Raw genomic sequence first — 24,865 nt, 5'->3', positions numbered from 1 at the left:
CATTGCGAGGTCGGATAGCCAGTTTAAAGTCGTCAGGCGGGAGAGGTGGAGGTTTCGGCTTGCGTGCCTGGCGGCTTGGTCTTAGAGCCGACGTTGGCGGCGTTACGTTTCGAGCTTGGGTTGCGACTGTTGTTTGCCTCTTGCGGCGAATGGCTCGGTTGGTGTACTGAATCCAAGGTGCCGTGTCGCCTTCGTCCTCTTCTGTGGCATTTGGAAGGTCCTGCGACGTGCGCACGTCCATTTCTTCGTCGTCAGCGTTGCCGGGTAGCGGCTGGTGGGGTTCAACGATGCTTGACAGAGTAGCCGCGGACGCCATAACCGATGACTTGGCCGCCTGATTCGTGGCTAGGCCCTTCCAGCGGCGTTAGGGTTAGCGGGGCATCTCCGCCTCGAAACTCACAGTGGCCGCAAACAGAAAGTTTTTGCACTTACGGCCCAAAATTTGGTATCTTCGTGCTCCTGGAAGCTTCAGGCACGTGATGAAAACGTTCCTAGGGGTCTTTAAATGAGAATTCAGCAGATATTGGCCTTTGTTCGGAGAGCCGATGTAGCTACCATCTCAAAGCCTCAAATGCTGATGATGATTCTCATCAATATACGAGGCATCGAGACTCTGGGCGTAAAGAAGTCATCGTTATCATCGATGGTCTGCGACACTATTTTGCAGGCTCTACCCCATGACATTGTCGTCCCGTACCACCGCACGTGTACTGCTCAAGTATCTGCTCAATGTCTCCAGAAGAGATTGACCTCGACCACCTGTTGACGTTTCTTCACATGGATCTGCAAAGCCTCGAGAAGAGCAATTTTAAGACCATCAAGGGCCAGGAGAACATACCATGGTATAGCGAAGGTAAGGGCTTCCATTTTTGTGACCACAAAGCGACATCGTCCGTATTGCACGACCACTCCACAAGACGGCCCAGAGCTGTGCCTTTTGTAAGTCGACGCAACACCTGACAAAAAACTGCAGGGAAGATGTCTCTTTGCAGCAAGAGAAGCACCTTCTGGCTAAGGGCATGAGATGTTTCCGCTGCACATAGAAAGGACACAGAGCCCGAGATTGTGGTGGGAAAGTGTCATGTGGCAAGTACGCCGGTCGTCGTGCTTCGAGTATGTGTGATCTCGACAGAAGTCATTCACAAGCACGACGGGATACCAGGGGACCCGATGCAAGTACGGCGGTGTGCGCGTCCTTTAGAAGTGGCAAACGAGTGGTCGATGAACAGCGGAGCTCTATTCTTCTTCAAACCTTTCGAGCCTGGGCATTGAGTGACGATGCCTGCATGTATATCAGAGGAGTTTTCGACGGCGGCAGGCAACGCACCTTTGTGACGGAGGTACTATGTGCGCATCTTGGGCCCAGGAGGATTGGTTTCACCCCGATTGCGGTGGATACGTTCGCCAACGCAAGGACCCAACCACCTACAATACATCGCGTCGTAGAAATCCGGCTACGTAGCCAGTTCACGGACAGTGAAGTTGTGTTGCGGGCAGTTGTGGTACCCCACATCTGCCACGACATTGAGGCGACCTGCATGGATTCATCCTTCGTGGCGACCTTTAAAAAGTCCGGGAAAAACTTTGCCGATGAATTGATGCAGCCAACCGCGAAACTACAGATGCAGAAGCGTGCTAATAGGTTCAGACCAGATGTGGACAGTGCTAACCGGAGAAGTCTCGAGATTTGAAGAAAACAAACGGCGAATCGGAATGAATTACAATTTTGGATGGACCTTCCTGGATACCACAATCGCTTTACCAACAACCAGCAAAACCTCGCAAATGATGGTTTACGTGCTAAGAACACATGCAGTCGAGTCAGACGAGATTGTCCGCTCATTTCGGGAGCTTCAGAGCACGGGTATTTCGGAATAGATCGACGAATGGTCCCAGCAAAACACAACCATTTAGCGCTTCGAAAATAATTCGTTTCCTAGATGGGCGGTACGAGGTTGCTCTTCCCTGGAAGGACGGCTTCGAGCTCTCTAACAGCAAGCAGGTTGCCACCAGAAGACTGCCATGACTCTTGTGCAGGCTGACCAAGAATGAGGTACTACTGAAAATTGTTGACAAGACGATCAGGGAGTACCTCGAATCAGGACACGCTGAAGTGGTAGAAATCCCTCCGTCAAACCTAGAGAAACTCTAGTACATGCCAAACAGAGAAGTGATTAGAGAGCAGGCCCTTACACAAAAGTGAGGCTCGTGTTCGACGCGTCGTCACACGCCAGAGGGTGGGAATCACTCAATGAATGCTTTGAAAAAGGTGACGACTTGAACCAAGAAATGAAAAAAAATTCTCCTCCGGTTCTGGACTCACCCCATCACCATCATGGGTGACAGAAAAAGCCTTCCTTCAGAAATCTATCAAACAAGATGACAGGGATGCGTTGCCATTTCTCTGGTTGATACAAGGAAGTAGCTTACAGTAAGTTGAGGATGAGCTCCGGGAATGACGAATGACGAGAGTTTTGTTCAGAGCAACATGTAGCCCATTCCTACTTACCGCAACAATACTTCACTACTTCAAGAATACAGTTGGAGATAAAGCTGAAACAGCCAAATTGCTTAGCGAGACATTCTACATCGATGACCTGGTCACTGGTGCTGCCACAGAACAGCAGGTCATCAAGGTTTGCATTGAACCACCAGAGGTTATGGAGGCGGCAGGAATGACACCAAGGAAGTGGACGACAAGCTGGGACGAATTCAGGGAGTTTCTGCAGCAAGAAAAAAGGGTGGCAGCAATGAAATGGTTGTCCTTCAAGAATTCACGGTAAAGATCCGACGAATCCCTTGGGATACCGCGAAAGATACTTTCAGTTTTGTTCTGACTAACCTGATGGACTTCTTGAAATCAAGAGCAAACACAAAACGCTATGTCTTGCAGATGGCGTCACGTGTTTTTGACTTGCTCGGATTTGTTTGCCCTTTCAGCATCGCGGCAAGGATACTCTTTCAGAAGCGTTGGTCACGTGGCATCGCTTGGGACGAAGACTTACCGCAAGATCTGCGATGTGAATTGGACGAATGGGTGGGACAATTGCTGAAAATCAACATTGTCACTGCTCCTAGGTGTGGTGGTGGAACCTTCAGAATTAGAATTAGCAGAATTAGAGACAGATGTTTATTGCGACGCAAGACCGTTGGCATACGGAGCGTTTGTCTCGTCATCATCACCATCACCATCATCATCATCATCATAGTCAATATCATCATCGTAATTATGGTCACCAGACTATCTATGCTACTGCAGGACAAAGGCCTCTCCCAATAATCTCCAATTACCCCGGTCCTGCGCTAAATGCGACCAGTTTATCCACGCAAACTTCTTGATCTCATCTGCCCATCTAACTTTCTGCCGACATCTGCCACGCTTACCTTCTCTAGGGATTCACTCTGGTACCCTTAATGACTAACAGTTAACTTGCCTTCGCATTACATGTCCTGCCCACTTCCAGTTCTTCTTCTTAATTTCTGCTATGATGTCGTTAACACGCGTTTGTTCCGGATCCACTCCGCTGTCTTCTTGTCCCTTAATGCTACACCTATCATCTTCTGTTCCATTGTTCGCTGAGTCGTCCTCAATTTAAGTTGAACCCTATTAGCCTGCACGTTTCTGCCCCCTAGGTGAATACCAGTAAGGTGCAGCTGTCATGTGCTTTCTTCTTCAGGGACAATGGTAAGCTGCCATTCATTATCTGAGAATGCCTGCCGAATGCATTCCACCCAATTCTTACCTCCTAATTAGCACTGCCTCATAGTTGGGATCCGGGGTCACAACTGGGCGTAAGTAGATATATTCGCTTACCACTTCTACTGCCTCGCCACCTATCTCAAACTGCTGTGCTGTGCCGAGGTTATTGATCATTACTTTAGTTTTCTGCATACTACTTTTTAGGCCCACGATTGTACTCTGCTTGTCCAGTGCGGTAAGCATGCTTTGCAATTCGTCCCCCGAGTTACTGAGCAAGGCAACGTCATTAGCAAATCTGTGGTTACTGAGGTATTCTTCATTAACCCTTACTCCTCCTGTTCCCAATGTAATGTTCTGAATACTTCTTGTAAACATGCTATGAATAACATTGGAGAGATGGTGTCTCCTCTTATGGTGCCCTTCCTTATATAAGTATTTTACTGCTCTCCTTGTAAAAAATGATGATAGCAATGGAACCATTGTAAATATGCTCTATTATTTTAACATGATGCTCGTCCACACCCTGGTTCCGTAGTGCCTGAATGACTGCTGAGGTGTCGACCGAGTCAAATGCTTTCTCATAATCTATGAAGGGTATATATAGGGGTCCAGTATACTCCGCGCACTTGTCCATCACCCGATTTATCGTGTGACTATGGTACAGTGTTGAATAGCCTTTACGAACCCCTGCTTGTTCTTTAGGCTGACTGAAATCTATGGTGGCAGAAATTTGGTGTGCGATTAGTAAGTACCTCATTAAGTACCATGTAGACGACTGACAGTAAGCTCATGGGCCCGTAAATTTTTAAGTCCTTCAGGTCACCTTTCTTACGGATTACGATGGTGTTCTCTTTCTTCCAAGATAATGGTACCCAGGCTGTCATTAGGCATTGCATGCACAGGTTTGCCAGTTTTACTAGTACAATTTGCCCGCTATCCTTCAAGAGTTCTGCTGTTATCTCATCTTCACCAGGTGCTTTGCCCCATTTCATTTCTTTGAAAGCCTTACTTACTTCTTCTGTCGTTACTGGCGGGATGTCTATCAATACTTTCTCGTTCGGCATTATCCTTGATGTCCTGGGTACTGTACAGATCCCTATAGAGCTCCTCGGCTACTATGACTAAATATCCCAATTTGTGATGACATTGACTTGCTTGTCTTTAAGTGCATACATGTGACATTTCCCCACGCCTAAACGACTCTTCACTGCTTTCAGTTTACATCCGTTCCTTATAGCATATTTGATCCTCTCCATATTGTACTTCCCTATGTCAGTTGTCTTACGCTTAATGATTATCTTGGAAACTTCCGCTAGTTCTATTTTGTCAGCTACTGTGAAGATTGTCATGCTTTGACGTTTCCTAATGAGATCTTTTGTGTTCTGGGAAAGTTTACCAGTATCCTCTCTAGCAATCGTGCCGCCGACTTCTACTGCACACTCCATGATAATGCGTGTAAGATTGTCACTCGCTTCCAGTGTCGCAAACTCTGAGTCCTAGGTAAGAGCTGAATATCGGTTCTGGAGCGGGATCCTCAAGTCTTCAACTTTGAGTCTTACTGTTAGCTCATTGATCGGCTTCTTTCGTACTAGCTTGTTACGGTCCCTTTTCAAATCTGGCCTAATTCAGGATCTTACCATACGGTGGTCACTACATCTTACCCTTTTGAGCACTTCCACATCCTGCGCGACGCCTGGGTTATCGTAAAATATGAAGTGTTTTTCATTTTTTGCTCCCCATTCCAGCTCCAACACGTCCACTTCCGGCTCTCCCGTTTGCAGAAGGAGGTGTTCATGATGCGTAGATTATTCCATTTGCGAACTCAAATAGTAGGTCCCCCCGCTATTTCTAGAGCCCAGATCATAGTTACCAACTGCCTTGCCTCCAGCCTGATTCTTACCTACTTCAGCATTAAGGTCTAGAATAGCTACGGTATACTGTGTTTCTACTTTAGCCATTGCCGATTCCACATCTTCATAGAAGCGTTTAACTGGTTGGTCGTCGTGGCTGGATGTAGGAGCGTAGCCCTGCACCCCCTTTAGTTTGTATTTCTTATTAAGCCTAATTACAAGACTGGCAACCTCTTGGTTAATGCTATAGTATTCGCTTATGTTGCCCGATATGCTTTATTGACTAAAAGTCCCGCTCCCAGTTCTCATCTGTCCGCTAGACCATGGTAACATAGGACGTCTCCATTTTCAGCACCGTAAGAGCTTCAACCGTCCTCCTAGCCTCACTAAGCGCTATTAAATCTGTGAGGCCGCGTGTTAAGCAGGCGGGTGTGAGGCTCGCGGAGGAGGATCAACGACAAGTGATGCCGTGGGCTCAGCACAAGTAAGAAACATATATTCTGGGAAGGACACACAAACACCCGAAGAAACAACACTAGGGATGTAACGGCAACAACAGAGAACAACACGCGGGCGACGCGGCGGAATGGCTAACACCAGTCCAAACCAAAGTTCGTGCGAAACGGAAAACGAGGGGACACGCTCACGTTCCCGTCTGCTCGACGCTGGGCGGGATTATGTCGATGGCATGTGTGGAACGTCGGGGGACCGTCGCCTGTTGAATCGCAGTGGTCGTCGGTCGGAACGCCGATGCTTGCGCTCGTGCCTGGCCCCTCTAGGCCTCGCCCCGAACCTCGGCCCGGATCACGCTTCGGGACCTCGCCAGCGGGAACAGGCAGCTCTCGTCGCGGCAGAGTAGTCCCGGAACAGCCCCCGAGACGGTTCTCCGAGCCCGGTGCACGAACGCTCCTGGCCTGCCTCGAACCGCCTCCCGAGAAGTACTGGCGCTGTCTCGTCCCTGGTTACCGCCGGCACACTCCCCTCTCGTCCTCTTCCCTCCGCGTGGACCCGCTAGTCGTCGTCTTCTTTTCGACGGCCCCCGTCGTTTCCTGGCGCACTCCCGTGGCCGGGGATGGCAATCATCACACTCACCCCCCTTCCCGAGAGGTTTGTTTAGGAGAACAAAACTCGGCACAGAATGTCACAGAATGTCACTCGGCACAGAAAGTCTGAAACAGTCGCTAACACCAGAAAATGGAATCCAACACGAGAAAGGGAAAAAAAAAAAAAACTCACTCCGCTCAGATACGGCTCAAGTAGTCTGCACCTACATTTTCACTGCCTTTCACGTACTCTACTATAAAGTCGTACTCCATCATTGTGAGGCTCCAGCGAAGTACGCGGCTGTTAATGTGCCTGGCGGAGTGTATGTAAGCTAAAGGCTGGTGGTCACTCTGTAGGATGAACTGCTTCCCATATAGGTATATGTGGAACTTCTTAATCGCCCAGACTAACGCCAATGCCTCTCTCTCCACAGTGGAGTAGGATGCTTCTCGAGGTAAGAGACGACGGCTCGCGTAGGCCACTGGATGAAGAACCTCTGCATGCTGTTGCATGAGGACTGCGCCAATGCTTGTGGACGACGCATCCGTGCGGAGTACGAAAAGCTTGGAGAAGTCCGGCGCTTTCAGAATAGGTTCGGTTGACAACAGTTCCTTAAGAGTTTCAAACGCTGTTTGTTCCTTGTCACCCCAAATGAGCCTGTTGGGTGCCCGCTTGCGAGTCAGCTCCGTCAAGGGGTGACATACTTGAGCGTAGTTTGGCACGAACTGCCGGTAATAGCCCGTGAGGCCGAGGAAAGACCGCACCTGTCGCTTTGTCGTCGGTCGTGTGGCGTCGTGAACCTTTTGGAGCGTTTCTGCTTGCGGCCGTAGGAGGCCATGGCCAACGATGTGTCCCAGGAATTTTACTGAGGAGAAGCCGACTTCGCTTTTCTTAGGTCGAATCGTAAGTCCCGCCTTCTGCACCATCCTGAGGAATGTCTCGAGCGCTTCTAGGTGTTCCTCCCAAGTCTCGGTAGCGATGAGAACGTCATCGAAGTAATGGTAGATATGTGGAAGACCACCAACCACCTTACGCATAAGGCGTGTAAAAACCGCTGGGGCGGTCTTGATGCCGAATGGCATAAACCGAAACTGGTATAGCCCCGATGCAGAGGCGAAGGCAGTGAATGGCTTCGATTCCTCATCCATAGGCACTTGCCAATAGCCCTTAGTCAAGTCAAATTTTGAAAAGAACCGACTCTTTCCCAACTTTGCAAACATCACGTCAACCCTAGGTATGGGCTCATTGTCGGCGACAAGGACAAGGTTGAGTTGTCTGAAGTCAATGCAGAGCCTTATCGTTCCATCTTTTTTGTCTACTGGCAAGATGGGAAACTGGTACGGCGACTCTGAAGGCTCGATAATACCCATTCGCAGCATTTCCTGCCCCTCCTTTTCCACGGGCTCTTGCATGGCAAATGGAATCGGGTACTGCCGCACTTGAACAGGTTGGTCTGTTGTAAGGCGCAGCTTGCAGTGAACCAGGTCTGTCTTCCCAGGGAGGTCTGAGAAGATTTTCTGGTAAGATGACAGAAGCGTACATGCCTGCGCGTGTTGTTCAGGAGTCATAGCCGCCGAAACGTCCACATCTTTGTAGGTCTCTTTTTGTCTTAGAGGGACACACGGTACGTCACCTCCTTCATTTTCGTCGGATCTAAGGGCGACGGAAACATGTTGTGGATCTGGCTTAGACGGTTTTCGCTCTTCGTATCTCTTCAACATGTTGATGTGGAAAAGGCTCGTCCGGGTTCCAAGATCAATCACATAATCGACTTCGTTGCGCCTTTCCAAAACATTGAATGGACCTTTCCATGTGAGGATTAACTTATTATTGTCGGACGGGAGCAGAAGCAAAACTTTGTCACCAACGGCGAGGTAACGTGTCTTCGCTTTTCGGTTGTAATACTTTTTCTGCGCCAACTTGGCCTTCCGGAGCTCTTCGTGTGCCAGTCGGCAAGTGTCTTCCAGCGTCCTGTCGCGGACGCCAGAAATTGTGAGGCCGCGTGTTAAGCAGGCGGGTGTGAGGCTCGCGGAGGAGGATCAACGACAAGTGATGCCGTGGGCTCAGCACAAGTAAGAAACATATATTCTGGGAAGGACACACAAACACCCGAAGAAACAACACTAGGGATCTAACGGCAACAACAGAGAACAACACGCGGGCGACGCGGCGGAATGGCTAACACCAGTCCAAACCAAAGTTCGTGCGAAACGGAAAACGAGGGGACACGCTCACGTTCCCGTCTGCTCGACGCTGGGCGGGATTATGTCGATGGCATGTGTGGAACGTCGGGGGACCGTCGCCTGTTGAATCGCAGTGGTCGTCGGTCGGAACGCCGATGCTTGCGCTCGTGCCTGGCCCCTCTAGGCCTCGCCCCGAACCTCGGCCCGGATCACGCTTCGGGACCTCGCCAGCGGGAACAGGCAGCTCTCGTCGCGGCAGAGTAGTCCCGGAACAGCCCCCGAGACGGTTCTCCGAGCCCGGTGCACGAACGCTCCTGGCCTGCCTCGAACCGCCTCCCGAGAAGTACTGGCGCTGTCTCGTCCCTGGTTACCGCCGGCACACTCCCCTCTCGTCCTCTTCCCTCCGCGTGGACCCGCTAGTCGTCGTCTTCTTTTCGACGGCCCCCGTCGTTTCCTGGCGCACTCCCGTGGCCGGGGATGGCAATCATCACAAAATCCCTTTAATGCCTTCTAATTCCTCAAACAACACCTCCAGACTCGCTGCACTAGATAAAGTTCTCGTGTTACACGTTGCCGGGTTCAGATTCTAATGGCAGCCTGTCTGGCTCCAGGGATTCTTAGCAACCTCTGCTACGTCACAGGTCTCACTGCCGCCGTTGTCAGTTGCTTTGCAGCCGCTGGAGACTGAGGGCCGTGGGTCAATTGGCGTATTCATGGGAATTTTTAGCCATTACTACACCAGGGTGACCAATCCTTCTATGGTGAGGGAGCGCGTTACCGGCGATGGTCGCAGGGTTCAGGCCGCACACCAAGCCTGATTCTGCAATTCTATCAACACGCGGATTTTTTTGTCTTTTTTCTTTTAATCCGGTGGCAATTGTCCGGCTCCAGGATTCGAACCACAGTCCTTCTGCACGCTAGGCGGATGTTCTGCCTCTACGCCACTGCTGCACCTCGGTTGTCTACATCGTCGCAAATACCCCAAGACAAGGACATTTGCTAATTTCTAAATCAGGCGTAGGTCCGATCAAAAATGTAACCCTCCCTCGACTAGAGGTTTTAGCAGCATTGGTTGGAGCAAGACTTCTTACATACGTGGCCGAAGTTCTTGCGACATTCAAAATGAACTAGAGGTTCTGGGCAGACTCTCATGATAACCTCTATTAGGATAAAGAGTGTGTCGAGTTAGTAGAAGCTATTCGTTGCGAACAGGGTTAGAGGAATCAACGAAGAGGCAATCTCAACCAAGTGGAGTTATTGTCCTGGAAAAAACAATCCTGCAGACCTGTTAACTCGGGGTGCATCTCTTGAAAAAATAATATCCGCCCAAGCTTGGCGGCATGGGCCTGCATGGTTAACGGATATAAATATGTGGTCATCGCAAGCTGTCGACTGTACCACCAAATGAGAACCCTTGGAAGCAGAAGCGGTAACCGTCCAAATCGCACCCGTTTCCTAATCTGAAGCATCAGAATCACGTCTTGATATTGCTCGATACAGCAAACTTCTTTTGCTGCTTAGAGTCGTGAGGAGGGTCGTCCGCTTCCTAAACCACTGCCGACGCCTCGAAATAACTTCGGACCCAGTGACAGCTGAAGTAATGATACGAGCCGAAAAGTACTGGGTCAGGCTGGTTCAGTCTCAAGCATATAAAACTGAAATCGAGTGCCTTTCATTTGACACCGCTCTAAAGGGGTGATCACCAATCACTGAACTCAATCCATTTCTGGATTCCGGTGGTCTACTTAGAGTTGCACGTCGCCTTTCACGACTACCAGTTCCAGAAGTGAAACACCCAATCATCCTACGATCACACCACTGTTTGTCAGAACTGGTTGTGGTCCGATCCCACCTTCAAGTTGTGCACGGTGGCGTGAGGGACACGTTAATTCAACTGAGAGAACGTTACTGGATTGGCAGAGCTCTATCACTAGTCAAAGGAGCCTGTCGAAGCTGGCACCTGTGGAAGTGGTTCCCAACACGTCCAGGCAGTGCTTCTGCTGCCCCTATTCCTGGTCACAGGGTGTCACCGACTAATCCTTTCTAAGGTGTGGGGATAGACTTCACAGGGCCACTCTACATACGGTCTTCTAACAACGCCAAGAGCTACATAGCTCTTTTCACATATGCTACATCTCGAGCAGTGCATTTGGAACTGGTCAGTTCGATGACTTCAGAAGCATTCCTGATGTGTTTCCGGCGTTTCGTGTCACGGAGTGGCCTACATCGAGTCATTTATTCAGATAATGCCAAGACATTCAGGAAAACATTATCTGACGTCAAGCGACTTCACAGGATGCTCCTACAAGACGGCGTCGCTGGGCACATCAGCAGCGCCGAGGTTGCTTGGAGGTTCATCGCGTCTGACGCCCTTTGGTGGGGCGGGTGCTGGGAGCATCTCGTGAGAACTGTTAAAACCACACTGCGAAACATTCTGGCTACAGGTCTTCTCCCCTTCGAAGAACTAGCAACAGTTCTTTCCGAAGTCGAAGCTGCGGTCAATTATAGACCATTACATTCATCGGGTCGGGCATAGGTTAACCGTTTGCGCTAACGCCCGCCGACTTCCTGATCGAACGAAGGTTTACCGCTCTACCGCATGGGGAATCGAATGTCGCCACCACTTCAACGCGCACAGACGCTCTCCGAAGGCAAAACTATAGAAAGCGACTTACAGAAAACTCCTCGACAAGATGGCAGAAGGAGTATCTCCTTCAGTCCCGATCAGCCCATTTCGCAGCCCGAAGGACGGCAAAAGAATTCAACGGGGGGGACATCGTGCTCGTCTATGCTGAGAAAACGCCTCGTCAAATGTGGAAGCGAGGTCGGATACTAGAAGTCTACAGGCGCGTGGACGGCCGTATCCGCTCGTGCAAAATCAACTTGCAGGAGGGTCTTGTCACCACCAGGGCTATCCAGAGACTCTGCGCATTTGAACTTGCCGCTACTTAAAGCCTTTCCCGTGGCCCGGAGTATGTACCATCCCTCGACCCGCTGCGTCCTCTGACCACGAAGACGACGAGGCAGTAGTGAAAGAAATGGGAGCTCGTGCATCGAAACTGGCAGGGAACAGTTCGGAAGCTGGCCGCATCGCCAATAAACAGTTTTCTTACGCCTTGCTTTTCGGCACTCGTGGCTTAACACCGTTACGTTTCGTCTCTCTATCTCTCTCTCTTATCTGACATTCAGTGCTTGATTAAAAATTGTAAATTCAGTGACTGCATTTTAAAACACTCGCTCGACGTCTAAGCAACGCTATTGCGTCGCGTCGTACACATTTGACTTAAACGTAAGTCTTTTCTGCACTTTCATTTTTTAATGCGTTCTGCGGAGCTGTTGAATAGTTCGGTAAACACCCTCCATCCACATATGTACCCTCGTGCTGCATTTTTCTGCTTGTTGTACTGTTATTTTGGTCGCTGTCCCTGCACATTGGGGCATAAGCAAGACTCCCGCAAAGGCGCTGCCTTGAGTACTGTCCCGGTGTTTATCCGAGCTCCTGCAAAAAGTGAACTTCAGCCTCCTCGCCATACACGTGGTGGGTTAGAAAAGGTCCATTTGCCTTACCTCCCCAGCGGTCTCCTTGCGTCGTTAAGCAACTTGGTCCCGCGGCAGGATGAAACGTTTTTTGTTTTTCTACATATTAGCATTCACTGGTGCCGCTTGTCCTTGATGCTCGTCCTGTCCCTCTATCTCACCCGAACAAAATTGCTACCGAAACAACCTTTAAGGCATAAAGTTTGGCTAGTTGGTTATCCGACTGCATTTTACTAGCGAAAAATAGGCACGGACGAAAAAGTACACAGGACACTCGCTAGACTACAACTCCGTGAAACAAAGAAAGATAACATATCACCACGACCTTGCCCTACACATCCCCACACACGCCAGCCTATGTGTCACACATGCGCCCTCGTAGGTAGCCTATCTCCTCATCTGTAAGAGTGATTGAAGGGGTGCTCACACAATTAACTCCTTCCCTGTAGATATGAAATGCCTCGTTAATCTCGGGACTTGTTTGGTCACGTCCAGATCCTAAAACACGTGTTTTATCGAACGCCGGTATACAACCAGGGCACCGCCTGCAATGATCGGCCAGATGGCCTCCCGCCGCAAGCGACGAAACTGCTGCACGGTGCTCTCAGCCTGTCGTTTAAACACCGCCCCGTCTGTCCCACGTAGCGTTTGCCACAGGACAGCGGAATGCGGTAGATGACACCATCTTTGCAGGTGACAAAACTGGTGCAATGTTTTTTGGAGCAAGCTTGGCGTGGCTTCTCGTTTACAGCGGGGCACATCCTCATCAGCTTGCCAGGTTCGGTGGCCAGCACTTCCACGCCACACTTTTTTCCCACTTTTTTGAGGCGGTGCGTCAGCTGAAGTACGTATGGCAGGGCTACGCGTCGCAACCTCTCCCGGTTGGCGTCTTCTTCCCTTAAAGAGCCCTTACCGGCTTTAACCTCTTTGATGAGGCTTTTTGCGATAGAAGCCACCAACTCCAAAGGGAAGTCCGCATGCGTCAGACGAGCCACTTGAGCTTGCACACTACCAGCTACCTTGTGAGCGCACGACGTCTGGAGGGCACCACGCAGGCAGCCCGCCGCTATGCCGCGCTTAACCACCTTGTAGTGGCCGAAGCGTAATTCAAGATCTGCTGTTTTGAGCGCTTTTGGTACGTCCAGCATATGTGCCCCTCCGTAAAACAAAGCTTCACATCCAGAAACTGAATGGTTCCGTTATCAGGTTCCTCAAAAGTGAACTTCACGCCCTTTGAACACGTCCTAAACACATATAAAACATTGTCAATCACACCCCGGCTATCCTGAAGGCTGTCCACATCCACAAACACAAAAAATCATCAACATATCTGAAACACTTAACTATACTGTGGTTGAGGCGTGCTGCAATGCGTTTGTCACGATCGGCTAAAAAGACTTCGCGAAGTATTGGGGCAATGCAGGAACCAATACAGACACCTTCTTTCTGTACATAGTACCGGTAATCAAAAGTGACAAGGTTAACTCCAGATAAAACGTAAAAAGAACAATAAACCCTTGAGTGGACATACCGCCAGCGTTCTGAAAACGGACCGGTCCGCTTTCTTCGATCAACGTTCTCACGGCGTCAATCAGCTCTTTTTTAGGGATACTATAGAACAAATCTTCGACGTCTATGGAGAATGCAAAATTGGCCCCCTTCTTGTGCAAGTTCGGCAACACCTCAACTAGCTCGTTGGAATTGCGAATTCGAAACGGGTCATCAACGCAGACGTGGTTCAAATGATTTTGAATCTCCCTAGATATAACGCCCTGCCAGGAACCTTTTTCAGACACTATCGTCCTCAGTAGCATGCCTTCCTTGTGGGTTTTACCCGAAAATAATATTTTTAAACCCTCATTTTTAGCTGCCTCAATATTCTTTCCGAGGTGAGGCAAATTCAGATGTTCGCACAAAAAAGCCTGTTTTTTTAAATTTTTGTCTTCCGACCCACAAATGGAACAAAGTTCTTTGTTCCATTTGTGGGTCGGAAGACAAAAATTAAAAAAAACAGGCTTTTTTGTGCGAACATCTCAATTTGCCTCACCTCGGAAAGAATATTGAGGCAGCTAAAAATGAGGGTTTAAAAATATTATTTTCGGGTAAAACCCAAAAGGAAGGCATGCCCCTTAGGACAACAGTGTTTGAAAAAGGTTCCTGGCAGGGCGTTATTTCTAGGGAGATTCAAAAGCATTTGAACCACGTCTGCGTTGATGACCCGTTTCGAATTCGCAATTCCAACGAGCTAGTTGAGGTGTTGCCGGACTTGCACAAGAAGGGGGCCAATTTTGCATTCTCAATACACGTCGAAGATTTGTTCTATAGTATCCCTAAAAATAACGGATTGACGCCGTGAGAATGTTGATCGAAGAAAGCGGACCGGTCCGTTTTCAGAATGCTAGCGGTATGTCCATTCGAGGGTTTATTGATCTTTTAACGTGTTATCAGGAGTCAACCTTTGTCGCTTTTAGTGACCGGTACTATGTACAGAAAGAAGGTGTCTGTATTAGTTCCTGCATTTCCTCAATACTTTGCGAAGTCTTTTTAGCCGATTGTGACAAACGCATTGCAGCACGCCTCAACCAGAGTATAGTTAAGTGTTTCAGATACGTTGATGATTTTATTGTGTTTGTGGATGTGGACAGCCTTCAGGATAGACGGGGTGTGATTGACAGCGTTTTAGATGTGTTTAGGACGTGTTCAAAAGGCTTGAAGTTCACTTTTGAGGAACATGATAACGGAACCATTCAGCTTCTGGATGTGAAGCTTTGTTTTGTTTTACGGAGGGGCACATATTCTGGACGTACCAACCGCGCTCAAAACAGCAGATTTTGAATTACGTTTCGGCCCACTCCAAGGTGGTTCAGCGCGGCGGACTGCCTGCGCGGTGCCCTCCAGACGTCGTGCGCTCACAAGGTAGCTGGTAGTGTGCAAGCTCAAGTGGCTCGTCTGACGCATGCGGGCTTCCCTTTGGAGTTCGTGGCTTGGGTCGTAGAAAGCCTCATCAAAGAGGTTAAAGCCGGTAAGCGCTCTTTAAGGGAAGAAGACGCCAACCGGGAGAGGTTGCGACGCGTAGCCATGCCATACGTACATCAGCTCACGCACCGCCTCAAAAAAGTGGGGAAAAAATGCGACATGGAAGTGCTAGTCAAAGCGCCTGGCAAGCTGATGAGGATGTGCCCCGCCGTAAACGAGAAGCCACGCCAAGCTTGCACCAAAACAACATGGCACCAGTTTTGTCACCTGCAAAGATGGTGTCATCTACCGCATTCCGCTGTCCTGTGGCAAATGCTACGTGGGACAGACGGGGCGGTGTTTAAACGACAGGCTGAGAGCACCGTGCAGCAGTTCCGTCGCTTGCGGCGGGAGGCCATCTGGCCGAATATTGCAGGCGGTGCTCTGGTTGTACGCCGGCGTTCGATAAAACACGTGTTTTAGGATCTGGACGTGACCAAACTAGTCTCGAGATTAACGAGGCATTTCATATCTACAGGGAAGGCGTTAATTGTGTGAGCACCCCTTCAATCACTCTTATAGATATGGAGAGAGGCTACCTACGAGGGCGCATGTGTGACACATAGGCTGGCGTGAGTGGGGATGTGTAGGGGAAGGTCGTGGTGATATGTTATCTTTTAAGTGCGAATGCACTTTATAAGCGACCCTGAATTCCGGTGACCGCCGTCCGTCCACATAGCAACAGCTGCGGGTGCGCGCGGTCCTCGTCTTCCTTGGCAACGGGGGGAGATGGGCGCGCGCTGCCTGGCCGCTGACATGGCACATACCCACGTGGGGGATTGGCCAGGAATCTCCTCGTCTTCCTTGGCAACGGGGGGAGATGGGCGCGCGCTGCCTGGCCACTGACATGGCACATACCCACGTGGGGGATTGGCCAGGAATCGGGCGTGAGAAGGGCTAATGCACCCGCTTAAAGGAGTACTGACACGAAATTTCAAAGCTGAGATCCGCTCTAGCAATCAAGTACAACGACAACACAAATAGGTGTCTGTGCATGGCACATACCCACGTGGGGGATTGGCCAGGAATCGGGCGTGAGAAGGGCTAATGCACCCGCTTAAAGGAGTACTGACACGAAATTTCAAAGCTGAGATCCGCTCTAGCAATCAAGTACAACGACTACACAAATAGGTGTCTGTGAATAAATGCATCTTTCTTTCTTTGTAGTTGTGTGTGTGTGTGTGATCTCTCTTTCGCGAACATTACCGAACCGCGCAAATTCAACTCATGCATTCGCACTTTCACATTCTTCCCCTCGGGGAAATGCGGGGAAATTTTTCTTTGTTTTACGGACCCTAAGTAAAATTTCAGTTGTAGTCTAGCGAGTGTCCTGTGTACTTCTTCTTCGTCCGTGTCTATTCTTCGCTAGTAAAATGCAGCGAAACAACCCTCTACTCTCCTTTTTCCCGTTTGAAGCATTTGTTACAAGATATAGTTAGATCTGCCAACAGCCATCGCACTTATGGTTATCTTGTGATTCTGTGGTCGTCCCTTACGTGCACAATTTCTCCCACCGCCTTAAAAATGTGGCGCGGAAATGCGGTGCTGACGTTGGGCTTTCCGCCGCAGAAAAAATAGCACGAAAGTGCGCTGCTGTGAATGGCGAGAAAAAGGGAAACCACTGTGCTAAGACACATGCCATGCAGTGTGTTGGTTGCAAACAAGGTGATGTATAGAAAGTGCCTCGATCTTGTGGAAAATGCTATATAGGGCGCACTGGTAGGTGCATTAATGACAGGCTCCCAGAGCAGCGTACAGCTGTTCAAGCGCTCGCTGTGGGGGCCCATTTAGCTGACCATTGACGCCACTGCCTGTGCGTTCCACACTGCGCGGCACTTTTCGAGAGGACACGTATATTGCGCTGTTTTAAGGACCAAACTAGCCGTGAATTGTTTGAAGCATGGTGCAACATGAAAGCCGGTGATGACTGTGTAAGCACGGCCTCTGCTAGTTTGTCTCCCCCCCCCCCCAAAAAAAATAGATTATCTGAATACGAACTTGCACGTGCACAACAGAATGCACCACTTGAGTTTGTCGTGATTTTTTCTTGGTGCTTTGGCCATGTTCACGCATGCGCCGTTCGTGTATATCCTATGTGTTTAGTAAAGATTTGAGTTGATATCCAGCGTTATTCCTGTGTGGTCTCTACTTATTCTCCATCTTAATCGCACTGCTTAATTATGTTGCACAGTTCAAACCACCTAGCCAATATTTATGCGTTGGCAAGGAGGTGCAAGCTATATGCCTATGGGAAATCCCAAGACCATCCATGCCTACTTTCAAAGAGAGAGACCGCGGGTTCAGTAATTCAACCAACTGAAATTGAATGCCGGTTCTACAAATTGAGGTTTCTTCTCTGTCTATGACACCAGTAAACCTATTTTTTGTAATAGTGGCATACAATGAAGAAACCGCAAATGAAGGATCACTGGTTAATAGAATGATTTCGTAAAGGTGTCAGTTGCTATGGTGTTGCAGGAAGCCGCTGTCAGTACAGGTTGCCTTGCAAACGTGAGGTGCTGTACCCCTCTCTGCCCCAAGTTCCTGATGTTCATAGAAGAATATGTTAACCTCAATAATTACTCCAGTGTGGTTCGTGAGACGCCAACACATTTGAGCGTATTGAGGTTTTCTGAAGCACAAAACAAATATTTTTGAAAGTGTGCTTTTTTATGGCTAGGAAAATGGGCGTAACCTCACTGACGGGTCCGTCCCATTCAGACGCTGGTAAATTCCAAACAAAGTTCGTGGCGCCTCTTGGTATCTCTGTACTATGCTTACAATAATGTTCAACATTACGAAGCATCCCTGATTGGCCCGGTTAGCAACCAAATAGCCACGCTGAGGTATAGCGCATTTCTGACGTATACTGTAAAGAGAATAGGAAAGCACAATTTTAAGGAAAACGTAATAGCAAGAGTGGTTTCGTCAGTACCTCAAATTTCTCGAATCACTGAAAGAGGGAGGTCCAAGTGGACACAGGATCATGAGTCCGACAGAAAGACGAACCAAGCTGCGCCAGAGCGGGACTCATATCGCAGATTCGAAACCTCATTCGCGTGCCCAAGGTGTCGCAACAATGAACTGCGCGGCTATAAGTCGTAGTCCGGTGCATGTCCACGAAATATGTACGTGAATACATGCTAATAATATCGCAGCGCAGGGCCTCCCAATAAACGTCTTTGATGCGCTCTGTTTCTTTGTTGACGGAATCATTATGAATTTTAAGGTGTCGCGTCGTTTACTTCAATAAAGACCGACTGTGCATCAGAGCTAACATCTACGCGGAAAATCATTGTGGTCCAAGAATAGCAGCAGACAAATGTGATGGAAAAGGCAAAGGAATACTTCTTGAGATGAACGTCTGTCAGAAAAAAGGAGAACTCAAAACACGTGGTCGAATGCCAGGCGCTACTGTGCCGAATGAGCGTTCTCCATTGCTCGCCAGTACACCAGCTCTCCTCCCTGTGCTACACTAAGGAACCTTTCGTCGTCGTCTTTATCTTCGTGACTCCAATCGAAGTCCTTCAATGCTTTTCTGGCCATGAAACTCCGCCCGAAGGTTGATATAAGGATCAAAGCTCTCGCTAGGGGTGCCACCCATCATACGGGGCCCAGAAGCCACCGCCAGGGCTCGGCTTGTATGCGCACTACTGCTGAAGTTTTGACGCGATTATGTGCGTGCTGTTCTTCCTGTTACCTTTTCTTAAAATTCATTGAAAGCATAATGCCTACAAAGAAATAAGCCGAAACGGGATCAAGCGTGGACGACGAATGAGACCCTGAGCTGCTTGCTTAGAAACGCACGCGTACTGTTTAGTTGGGATTTGGGCCTACCTGATAAACAGAAGCGTGTTTAAAATGTTCTCACACCACGCGATAAGGCAATATGCTATTACCTCATAGCCCAATCATATGAGTACTTACGGGGCCTCGAAGTGGTACATCGTAGCTCGCAAGTGTTGATAAGACGATGCTCATCATACCGTATGCTTCCTGCTCCCGATGCAAGCAGCTACTGTTAGATCTGCTAAAGAACGGACGTATCTATGTTTGCGCATGGCCAAAGAGTAGGTAAGATTTCTATCCTAGTAATGCAGCAAATAGGTAGAAGACGACGAACAGGATAAAACAGGACTGGACAGGATAGGTGCAATCACATTGGTTAATATATTCAGGTCGTCTCTCGCGCGCTGCACCCAAGTATTCAAATGAAGCGAAAGGTCGAGATAGAAATTTTATTTCAAGCCTTTCAATTGAATTACCACGGAAATATGCAGTTGGAGAGGACACAAGTTCGTGTGCGTCCATCACTTCCTTGATGCAGGGAGTTGTGATGGGGCGGTTAGTAGCCCACCGCTTTCACAAATGCTCGCTGCGGTATTGAGGGTGCTTTTTAAATAAACACAAGTTTGACGCACCTAACATTTGATTGATTAAATTTTGTCGCAATTTACACGGGGCACCCGTCGCTTGATGTACCCTAGTGATTACCACTTAGAGCATTATATTTACCGGCTGACAACCCATGCTTTCTTCGGGAATCTGGAGTCTATGTATTTATTCTCTGGAGGGAAAGTACAGAGGAGTAATCTGGAAGTTCCTTTATATTGCCAGTGCTAGCTGCTCACCCTCTGCCGTCTTTAGAGGTACCACATCAGATGTCTTTTTGAATTTTTTGACTGGAGCGAAGAAACAAAGTTTACAGTGCTAATGATATGCAGTTTAGTTCTCATATGCGAAATATGAATGGGAGATTAACATTAGGAGCATTTAACGAGAGGGAAGTTGGAGAACATGGTTTATTTACACAAAATAGACTGAGAACAACACTTTCGGGATAAATAAAACTATAAGTTCTTTATATAGACTATTGATATACATAAGCATGAACAGTAGAAAAATATTACACTCCAATGTAAACAAGATACACAACACCATATAAAAATGGACAGGCCTGCTCTCGCATACACAGTCATTATGCTTAACACTGTGGCTTCCGGCCCCTACTTACAGGAAATGAAGAGGGCACAGTTGCCCGCGAGGCTTTCTTTTTTCTCGCGTGAAGAAATGTAACCTAAATCTAAAAAAAGTGGGAAACCTCGGCTGATGTCCCTAAAATCTGTAGCACAGAACCAACACTAACTGATGCTGACGGCTGTCGAGAAAAATGCCCTCAACAATCCTCAAGCACGCATCGCCGCATGTAATTTTTTGGACCGTGTACGCCTCTACATGTTCTTGAACAATTTTCACGAAAGCAAGAAGACGGCTGCTGGGTATCTTGAAATAGCCTCTTGATTTTGTTTCTATCAAACCAGATGGCTGACGAGATGCGCTCGACATCATTTCAACGCAGTCTAAGCAATACAAAGTAGAAAACGTCTTGGCCACATATCTGCCGAGGTAATCCAGAATGGAGTCCTAACTTGGCAGGGCGATAATGTCCTTCCCAAAGTCGGTTGTTGGCTCCAGCAGGACATCGTTCAGCAAAACAGCAGTTCGTCACCTGAAATGTCACAACTTCCTTAACTTTTAAGGTGACAGAAAAGAAACTGCAGGACACATAGAGGACACAAACTGGGCGAATTACCTGAGTCGTAGAGCTCTTTTCGTAATTAAAGAGACTCTGCAAAGTCAGACGAAGTTGTGGCCCGCTTCCAGCAACTGAAGCTCGCATAGGCGGCGGTACGAGATTGTTCGCCGACAGTATCCGGTATATAAACATAACTGCTGAACAGTTAGTTGGCCCCCATCTCCTGCAACACGCCAGGCTACGCCAAAGAAGCGCTGGACAAGGAAAAAGAAATATATCTGTATCAACACACAATGCTAAAAAGTATCTCCAATATTTTTAAACGGTCTTGGCCCAAGTTTCCATCTAGGGCGTACCGCAAGCCCGAGTTCAAGAGGCCCTGCATCAGGGCCACTGTGCTGTGCAGAGTTTTTCTCAGTGCACCACAAGTTAGTTTGCTGAGGAAGCACACCTGCCTCTGCTTTGGCAGGCTCTCTGTGAATGTGCAGCAATACTCCAGCCACTTTATGTTATCCGTCCATGTCTTCAATGCAAGAAATATTAACCTTCAAAACAGCAGGAAAAACATATTTGGATGCAATTTAACTCGCTCACTGCGATGTGTTCTTCCTCGTTGTATTGCACGCCCGGTGGTCTTTTTGAGTTAAAGCAGGGAAATAGATTGTTGTGCTGTGTGAAGTAGTAGGCCTCAGTGGAGTTATGTAGCCTCTGGTGGACTTCTTGTTTGCTATAAAACGCCACAACAGGCGTTGTGCTTTCAGTGAAAATCTGAAACCGACGGCACACTGTTTTTGAACAAAAAGCTCTGTGCATTCAAATTTGTCTGTTTTGACATTATTTGAAAGCAAATCATAAGCAAAGATTTACGTCACTAGTTCGGCTGTATGTAGCCTTACTTATTACTAAAAGCAGTTACTCGCCCGAAGAGTAGCCCTCACACTCATGCTCTGGAAGGCGTTGTGGAAGATGTTAGCCCTCGTGAGCTTAGTGACAGCACGAAGGCCAAGTGGTTGCTCCTCGTATTCCATCAGGGCAGAGTAGTGGCAGTGATGGGCGTCATGTCCGTGCGGTAGCTGCGAAAAAACAGTGAATATACTGTCCGCAAAGGCAATAACATATTGGAGATACGAATTACTACTTACCAGAAACTTTCCAACCTTTTGAAGATTGTTGCTTACGCATTTGAAGGCATGCGGTTGGTCAATTAGTGCTTCCACTTTCCGTCAAGGTTCGCATGGATGCTGCAAGGAAGTTGCAGCTGTCTCTGGTCGCTGTTTATCCCTGAAAAAAAAGGAGCGATGCATTTAGTTGCGTTCAACTATTAGATGCGAAGCATCTCATGGTCGGGGCTATGTCTCTCCCTTCTTGTTGTTGCGCTGTCTACACCCCCACTGCGCATGCTCGGCTTGCTGAACGCCCGGTGATGTCTTACCCTTTAATAGCTCCTGGAGCGACAGTGTGGTCGGTGTCTTCCTGGGCCGGCATGAGACGAGCACGCTTCCCCTTTAAGGGCTCCTGGAGCGACAGCGTTGCACGTGTCTTCCTGGGCCGGCACGAGACGAGAACCCTTCACGCGCCTTCGACGTTTCATCGTCGGCGGCAGCAGCGTGCGTCGGCGAGTCTCGGGGGGCCGTGATTACAAGCAGCCCACAACCACCCCGGGAACGTGTATTGACCTCATCTTCAGCAACTTTAGGGTTCATCCACTACAACAGCCCTTGACTTTGCATTTCACAAACCATAAGGCGGTCATAATCATAGCGGAACGCCAATCACAGCTCGACGTCACCTACGTAGAGCATGGTGATGATAATGCTCAAAAAAGACAAATTCATACCACAAACAACGTCTATCTCTCTCTCTCTCTCTCTCTCTTTATTGCCGCTCCACTATAACACCCCCACCCCCTCCAATACAATTACACCATCTTCCCGTAGGGGAACCGTGAGTAGTATGCGAAACAGCCATGGGGTCAACGCAATTTCCCGTTTCGTAGTTCCGGTAGTGAAAAGTGTGGTAGTTACCATAGAAACCAAACGGTAAATATAACGGTAGCTACGTACCTCAACCTAATGGAAACGACGAACTGAAAACTAATGGGCACTTGAATCGACCCCATGGCTGCTTCGCTTACTACTCAGGGTTCCCTTACGGGAAGATGGTGTAATTTTTATTCTAATTTCACAAACGTAGCTCACGTCACCAGATACTAACCCAAGCTCCTGAGAGCTAAAGGATTTGGCGTTCAATTATCTTACATAACTGCATCAACAATAGCACCAGCGTTGGAAAGGTGCACAATGCACTGTAACAACAACTCTGCCACTAATAAGAGAGGGGTTGCACCAGAAGAACGAAATGTCTCGACTGTCTGCAGCCACCGTCCAATAAATGGTCGGAACCAGAAGACGAGGATGTGATCACCATCTTTCTCAGAGACGGAGGGTCTCGTGCGCTCGGCGAAGTTTACCTTTCCGAGCAGAGCGATTTCTGACACCTTAATGTGCACACTTTTTTCTTACACTTATTCATCGAACATCAGCAGGCCTGTAAAAAATTACGTCTCTTTAGACATGTAGCACATATAAGAGATATGAAGTTACAGAATGTAATACGAAGTTTGTGTACTGCTTCAAACCTCGACGTTCGCTCTCAGGAAGTATTTGCAGCTTGCCGTTAAGAACAGTGAATAGAGTGTTGTCAAACCAAAGCCTGCCTTGAGGCTCCTCAGGTACGTGCAGGGGGTTCAAGGGTTGGAAGGAAGGAAAAAAGACTTTGTTGAATGCCTGCAACAGATACAGTGTGTACACTGCGCCCGGATGTAGCCACTCGTCGATCTCGACGTCAGAGAGAGAGAGAGATAGATAGAGAGAGAAAAAAAACTTTACTGAAACGCCTGCAGAGTGGTTAGGCTACCCCTTCATGGGGTCCATCACCGTGACGTGGCCTGGACGTCGTCGCGACTGCGTCCTGAGGGCCGCTTCCGGGTTACGTCCATGGGTCCAGGGCGGTTTGCGCCCCCCTCCTCGGCGGCTTCTCCCGGTTGCTGCCTCACGAGGGCCGCCGCGACCTGCTGGACGGCCTGGAGTTGTAGTACGTAGTGATAGCTCCTTGTTGCAGCCTCCAGCTGCGGTGGGATCGTTGTCTTCTCGCTTGCCTCATGTGGGTTCACCTCACAGTTACACAGGATGTGAGCTGCCGTATCTCGCTCCTTCGCGCACAACCTACACACGTCACTCTCATACACACTGGGGCAAATGTACTTGGCAGGCACCGGGGTGATCAGGGATCCAGTCTGCAGCTGTCGGTAAAGCATTGCCTCCGCGCGGGTGAGTCCCGGGTGCGGGGGTGGCATAGTTCTCCTAGTCAGTCGATACCACTTCACGATATCGTTGTAGTTGGTCATACCGCGTTTCTCTGCGTTTTCTCTGGTCATCCGCGTTTCCCTGAAACCGCGCGGTCGAGCTCACCGCATAGCAACACATCAGAAGTATTCAAGCTAAGCACCCTCGTCTTTTGCCACACAAAAGGAAGGACCACAAAGCGTCCTCTCGGCGGCCCCCAACTGCGCGTCCAACTACAACGATATCGTGAAATCAACGGAACATGCCAGCTACAGGCGCAGGCAACGGCTATAAATGAGCTACCGGCGGCTTTAATTAATTAGATGACCCGAACTTAACAGGCCACAATGTTGGAAAAGGATGGTATGAACGTCGATAATACAAACACAGCCCCAAAAATCGCTCGACGACTTTATTACCCGAAATCGTAAGAAATTTAGCGACGGCAGAAACTTTCTCAAGCTCTGTCTGGACGCTTTGGTGGCAAACGACGTGGTCTAAAACAGGAGCTCCTCGTACTGGAAATGACACTTCTCTGGCTTTAGAGTGAGTCCCGCAGAACGTATGGCTTGACGAACCAACGATAGCCTTCGCAATTGCTCCTCAAAAATCGTCATAGTAATCGTCAAAACGGTGTCCATTAGCCTTTGAAAGGT

The 24,865-nt window shown here is 48.8% G+C and overlaps 1 pseudogene; it reads right to left on the bottom strand.

Annotated features, from left to right (window-relative positions):
• Positions 1–20,412: 20,412 nt before the first annotated feature.
• Positions 20,413–24,220, bottom strand: LOC144148016 (uncharacterized; annotated as a pseudogene).
• Between the last annotated feature and the right edge of the window lie 645 nt (positions 24,221–24,865).

Source organism: Haemaphysalis longicornis, unplaced genomic scaffold, assembly GCF_048455015.1.
Source record: "Haemaphysalis longicornis isolate Haplotype H1 unplaced genomic scaffold, Haemaphysalis longicornis Haplotype H1 scaffold_71, whole genome shotgun sequence".
In the NCBI taxonomy this organism is placed as follows: Eukaryota; Metazoa; Arthropoda; class Arachnida; order Ixodida; family Ixodidae; genus Haemaphysalis; species Haemaphysalis longicornis.
This window is presented reverse-complemented; position numbering and strand designations above follow the sequence as displayed.